Source organism: Panthera leo, chromosome E1 (genome assembly GCF_018350215.1).
Source record: "Panthera leo isolate Ple1 chromosome E1, P.leo_Ple1_pat1.1, whole genome shotgun sequence".
Classification (NCBI taxonomy): domain Eukaryota; kingdom Metazoa; phylum Chordata; class Mammalia; order Carnivora; family Felidae; genus Panthera; species Panthera leo.
This window is the reverse complement of record NC_056692.1, coordinates 35,179,322-35,185,652: the sequence shown is the minus strand read 5'-3', so window position 1 is coordinate 35,185,652 and position 6,331 is coordinate 35,179,322.

The window sequence follows — 6,331 nt, the reverse complement described above, 5'->3', positions numbered from 1 at the left end:
GAAGGGTTCTGGAAGCAAGAGGCTCTTACCTGTCAAGATCCCCTAAGGGAAGAGCCCCTTTGTACCGCATGCTGCCAGGGAACCCAGTCTGTATGTGGAGAGAAGGGGTTGAGCTACAGGACCCCGAATGCCCGGGCTCAACGACCCCCTTCCTAGTGGGCTTTTCCAGGGACCGAGGTCCAGAGGACACTGCACGACCTGGAACCCTTGAGCTGAGCGTCACCAGCTTGGCCCTGCAGAGCTCGGCTGGCTAGGAAGAGGCTCGAGCTGGTTTTTCCCAGGTGGCTACAACCTTGCCGGGCCACCGTGCCCCTGCCCACTGCCATCGTGAGCCTACATCCAGGCTCATGTCTGACCGCTCCCTTTCGAGGATGAGCCAGAGACTAGACCCGAGGGGGGACCCAGATAAAGGAGGGATGGCAGAGGGGCAAGGACTTGTGACCTAGGTCCCAGGCCCCTGGCTCCAGGTGGCATATCCCAGAAAATCCAAACAAGGGCAAGACATCGGCCACGGTGGCCTCTAAATCCCACCAGGCCTGGGATCTACCCATTATCCTGGAGCGGACTCTTAATCATCCCTCTCGCTCCCTGAAGGGGGCTGCCATGGGGCGGTGGAGGCGGGGGCGCTGCACTTGGGGTTTTCCCTTCCCTGGAGGCAGGGGCCCGGGCTTGGGGGCCGATGGGGAGGGGCCCCAGTCTGATGGTGGTGCCTCCTGGGCCAAGGACCCCTGGGTTTGTGAATACTGCATCCGGGTGTCCCGAAATGTACAGGCAAAGGGGTGGTGAGGGTGCCCTTGGACCCCCTGCCCTTTCTCTCATTCCCTGGAATCCCCACCTTCAAGCGTGTCCTGAATCGGCTTCTCTCGGCCTCCACTCTGACCTTCCCGGTGCAGCAGGATCTGGCTCCCGGGGCCCCTGCACAGCGCCCCCCTGGCTCCCTGCCCCTCGAGCCCCTCAGCTCCAGCAGGAGCCAGGCCGTCCTTTCAGGAGAAAGATCAGATCGGGAACCTCGCCCCCTGCTTTTGACTCTCCAACGTCTTCCGGTCACACTAAGAGTGAGATCCACGCTCTTGACCAGCCGTGCTGGCCCTGCCCAGCCCTCTGACCTCATCCCTGCTCTTCCCACGCCCACCGCAGCCCTACTGCCTCATAACATGCTCCTGTTCAAGATCTCTGCTGGGAACTCCCAGTGCCCTCCCCCCCCCCCCCCCCGCCGCCCCCATCCACGGAACTGCGCTCTCACTGTGCTTGTTTTGGTCTTTGCCCAAATAGCAGCTCCTCAGAGAGCCCCCCTTCCTCAGAGAGCCCCCTCGGCCCCCCTGCCTCCAGCGCACCCCGCACCCTCCCTGTGCTCCGAGAGGGTGTGCTGTGTCTGGGTCCCTTGTTCCAGGCCGGCTTCCCACCCTAGACCTACGCTCCAGGAGGGCAGGATTCTGGTGCCCACTGGGGACGGGGGAAGTGCTGCACACAGTAGGTGCTCGGGGCAGAGGTTCCGAAGGAATGCTCAGGTCTGGGCGTGCTCAGAGCTCTTAAGAAAGTCACTCCTCCTCTCTGGGCAAAGCTGGTAAGCAAGGCCATTGCAAGTGCTTCTATGGTCATGTTCGGCCCCCCTCCTCCCCCCCTGCTGGGCATCCCATACCTGTTAGTTAGTTGGTTGGTTGGTTAGCTGGTTAGTTATCCCATAAGCATCTGCGGAGGCAGGCAGAGAGGCTCAGGGCTGGCACACGGGAGGCGCTCGGGAGACGTTTGTTGACAGACTGAAGGCCTGTTGGGGTGGCCACCCCCAACCACATGGGTCCTCTGGTAAGACAGTGTTTCCGTCTCGTGCGTCATTTCCTCCTTTCCCTTGAGGCCCCTCATCCGGTGGAAACCTGGAGTCGCGCCGAATCTGCTCAGGTTGGAGGCTCTGAGCTGCCAGCCTGCCATCTGGGGTCCTTGATCCCTGCCCCCTGGAGGCAGGGGCTGTCCTCTCCCCGTCTCTGTGCTCCTACCCTGGCAGCCAGGCCCGCTCAGGCCTCCGTGTTCTTCCTGTGCACCAGCCAGGGGTGGGAGAGTTCCCGGGCCAGCCCCCTCGCTTCCCTGGGCTTCCCGGCTTTGCCTTGGGATCTTGGCTCCAAGGAGCACACGGGAGCCTGGCTGCCGGCCTGGGAGGGAGTGGCCCAGACAAATAGCCGGGAGGATGGCGTGAGCTCACCCAGGCGCCCCTCGGCGGCACACGGGGAGGGCGTGGAAGTCCTCGGCCCCTCTCTTCCCACTGAGGGGCAAGAGTCCAGCGGTGGTCATGCCCAACCCTCCACAGCCGAGGAAAAGTAGCCAAGGTGTCCCCCCAGCCCCCGCACCCTGAGACTCAGCCTCACACCCGGCTCCACCCTCGGCTCTGCCAGTCCCACGGCGAGCACGGCCCCATGACCCGTGGGTGTGTGGGGCCTCCACTGTCACCCTCAACAGAGCCCCGCCACGGCTTGCCTCTAGGTGTTCCCTCACCACCTCTCAATCCTGGAGGAGGATCTCTGCCAGGGCGGGGACCCAGGGCCCTGCCTACAGCCTGCCTCGGTCTCCATATGGCGTGTGTCTCCCTTACTCTTGACACACACACACACACACACACACACACACACACCATTTACAGGCTGTGTTGTGTTGTTGGGACTTGGGATCAGAGCGAGCGGGGCTCAAATCTCGGCTCTGACGGCTAGTTTACGGGTAAGACATTAATCATAAGTGCCCCGGGGCCGTTGTGAGGATTGGTGATAACTGGATCAGTGCCTGGCATCTGGCAGTGCCCAGGAGTGGAGAGACATTATCACGTACAAGCACTCACATGATCACCCCCACACCAGAGGCCCCGGGGGTCCCCCTGGCCCCCAAGGCCCAGGTTACATGAGCTCGGTCTACATTCTGCACCCTGTGAGGGGTTCAAGCTGCCCTTACAAGTTTGGGGCGGGAGGCTGAAATTCCCATGCTTCCTGGCGCTGATCTGCTGGCCAGTGAAATGCTCTTTGGGGGTGATTGGGGTTCAATGAAATCTGTTATTAAAATTAACGTCACCTGTTTTCTTTTTGTGGTCTTAACGACGGCTGCAAAAAACTGAAAGATTACATGTGCGGCTTCCCTTTTGTTTTCACTGGGCAGCGCTGGTTTCATGGCTTTTCCTTTATCTCCACTCCAGATCGTCCCAGACCCAGAACTCGGCCCCTTTCCTTGCTTCCTCCAGAACGCTGGCTTATACCAGACCTCTGTGCATGCATGAGTTTTCCAAAGTCTTGAGGAGTTGGTGGGGCAGGGGGTGGGGGGGGGGGTCTGCCTACAGCAGTAAAGTCACCTAGAACTTGAATATGTGGCTTCCTTGTTCTAAAATGTGCTTTGGTCCCCATCCCACCCCGTCCTCCTCTTCCTCCCACTGTCTTAGGCAGAGAACCCCCCACTCTCCCCAGCACCTGCACACGCCAGACCCACCTCCCTCCAGGCAGTGCGCATGCTCCGAAAAGGTATCACAATCTCCGTGTGTAAGGGTCTGCTTACCCTTAAGGATAAGGGCCATCCTTCTTCCGGGGTCTTGCCTCCCGGTCCGTGGACATCTCTCAGCTCTGCTCGGTACCCTCTGGAGGCACACCAGGAGGAGGACAGAGACCCAGCTGCTCACCAGTGCTAGGGCTCCACTGGCCCTGGGACAATGGTCTCCCCCAAGGACAATGGTCTCCCCCATACCCAAGCTCTCCTGGTTTTTCCCAGCTCCTTCCTGATCAGCTGCCCCCATTCATCAGCAGGCCCTCCTGTGCCCTCTGTCATGCCTAGGCACATGCACGTCCCCACGGCTTGACTCTTATGGTCTCAGTTCACAGTCATCTCTTCTGCCGTCATGTGTGGGGGGAAGCGGTTCCCCCCCCCACAAAAGCCCCCCATCCACCCCCAACACACCCACACGTGTGTAGGGCCCCTTCAAGCACAGACATACGTGTTCATGGGTGGGTGGGCACCAGAGAGTGAGACGCACTCTCATCCACACTGGGACGGCTGGGTGGCACCCACCTCACCCATTCACACAGCGGCCCACACTCCCGGCGTCCACGCAGCCTTCCCTGTGGGTTCTGGTTTTGAGAGCAGCCCCACGCTCGCTCCCGTTCTACACACAGCCCCCCGTGCCCCTCACCTGAGACTCCCACACTCCAGCTAAGCGGCCCCCTCCCCAGCCTCTTCTCCGCTCACGCTCACCCGTGTCCATCCAGAAAAGTCTTGGAGGCCCCCAGGCAGCCGAGGAGTAAAGAGCTGACCCCAAAAAGGAGGGGGAATCCGCCATATTTCGGTCGTAAAACATCCTGCCAGGAGGTGGGCTCGCATCACCAAAGGGACCCAGGATTCTGAGAGCGGCAGCAGCCATAACACATCCAAACGAAGCCTCTTTCCTTTCTAGAATTTTCCACCTGAAGTCGGCTGAGAAGTCAGCCAGGGCAACATGGCCCGGCTCGTCACAGAGAAGGCAAAGGTGAATCCCGTGGGGCGGCACTGGGGACGGCCGGCCCCGCGCCACGACGCAGGGGGCAGCCCGGGTCTGGGGGAGCGGGTCTGGGCAGCTCTATTTAGGGCAGCCGTGATGTCAGCGGAAAGGAGGGCTTGAGTTTGGGAATGTGGCACAATGGCCCCTTTGTCCCCCTCCCCTCCTGTCCTGCACACACACCGAAACCACATTCTGGCCTCGCACCCACGTGACCCAGGCACGGAGCACCAGCGCTGTCACACCAGGCCCGCCGCCACAGCCCTACCGGGCGCTGTCACCTCAGGTGCCCTCAGACACACACATGCGCACACACACACACACACACACGCATGCCCCCATGTGCGGATTTGTACATACATAGCAAGAGGCATATTCTCTCGTTCGTCCGGAGATGTGACCAGGGGCCCCTTGTCACTGTTAAAATTAATCCCAGTTATATGGAAACCAATTTGACAATAAACTTCATATATTGGGAAAAAAATAAATTAAAAAAAAAAAGTTAATCCCAGTTAAGCACAACTTAACACTGAGTTCCTCAGGGGCACCACCCACATGTCAAGGGCTCCATAGCCACGTGTGGCTAGTGGCTGTGGTACTGGAAAGCACAGAGTGTCCTTCGTTGCAGAAAGCCCTGGCCCAGGCCCTGGTGCCCAGCCCCGTGTGGCACACGCACCTGATGTCTGGCCTCAGTCAGCCCCTGCCGGGCTGTGTCTACCGGTAAGGCTGAGATGAATTTTGCAGGTGTGGAGAGCTTGGGAAATTGAGAGGGGGCAGACCGGGGCCTGGCTGGGCAGGAGAATGAGGGGACATGAGACGTTTGAGCGTGGCCTGGACGGTGGGACTAAGCAGGCATTGAGAAGGGCTGTCCGCGCAGGCAGAGGAAGAGACACAAAGAAAGGCCTAGAGGTGGAAAGTGTGGTGCCTCTGTGAGAATTGGAGTCACCCCTTTTGGCTAGCGTGACAGGCGCGGGCGAGGGAGGGGGCTGTGAGGACAGGTGGGTGGGGCCTTGGTTGGCCCCAGAGGGGGAGGGGGCGGGGGCTGAGCCAGCCTGGAGGCCCCCTCCCCACAGGTAGAGGGGGTGGTTACCAAGGCCTCACCCGTCAATCGGCGCAGAGGCTCGGGTGGTTTGCATAGGAAGAAACCTTCATTTCTGTGTCATGATTTCTTAACCACTTTAGACTAATTCCCTTTCTACACTGTCCAGATTGTGGTGGACGTGCTAATGATGAATTATTAAAAGGCACAATTAATCACCACGGGCCACTTAACGACAGCGATGGCATTAGTAAGCAGGCGATGGGCTCTGTAGACTTGTCCATTTCTCTGAGACCCGAGGGAGGGACTTGGGCCTTTCCTGCCTTTGAGGTATCGGCCCTGAGACCTTGGGTGCCTGGGTGGGGCACAGCTTCAATTTCTCCCTGTCTCCAAGTCTCTGGGTGCCGAGTCTGCTCCAGACTTCTGACCCTCTGGATACCTCTGTGTCCCTGTGACTGTTCACATCCGTCCCCCTTCCCTGAGACTGGGGAGCTGACCAGTCACCTTCCTTCCAGGGGCCTCAGGTTCACCAGCAGGCAGGGAGGGGCAGGCAGAGGGTGAGAGCAAAGGGAAAAGAGAGAGAAGAAGGAGGAAGAGGAAGCAAGAGTTTTTTTTTAAAAAAGGATAAGGAATGGGCAGGAGGCAGGGGCCTGGGCACAATGACCTGCCAGGCCACCCTGCACCCAGGTGTTACAGGGACTTAGAGGGCCAAGAGGGACCCATGCTCAGAAGGGTCAGCACCTGTTGCCTTCAGGACGGCACCTTGTCAGTGCCTTGACGGCAGCTCTCCGAAGGCCCTG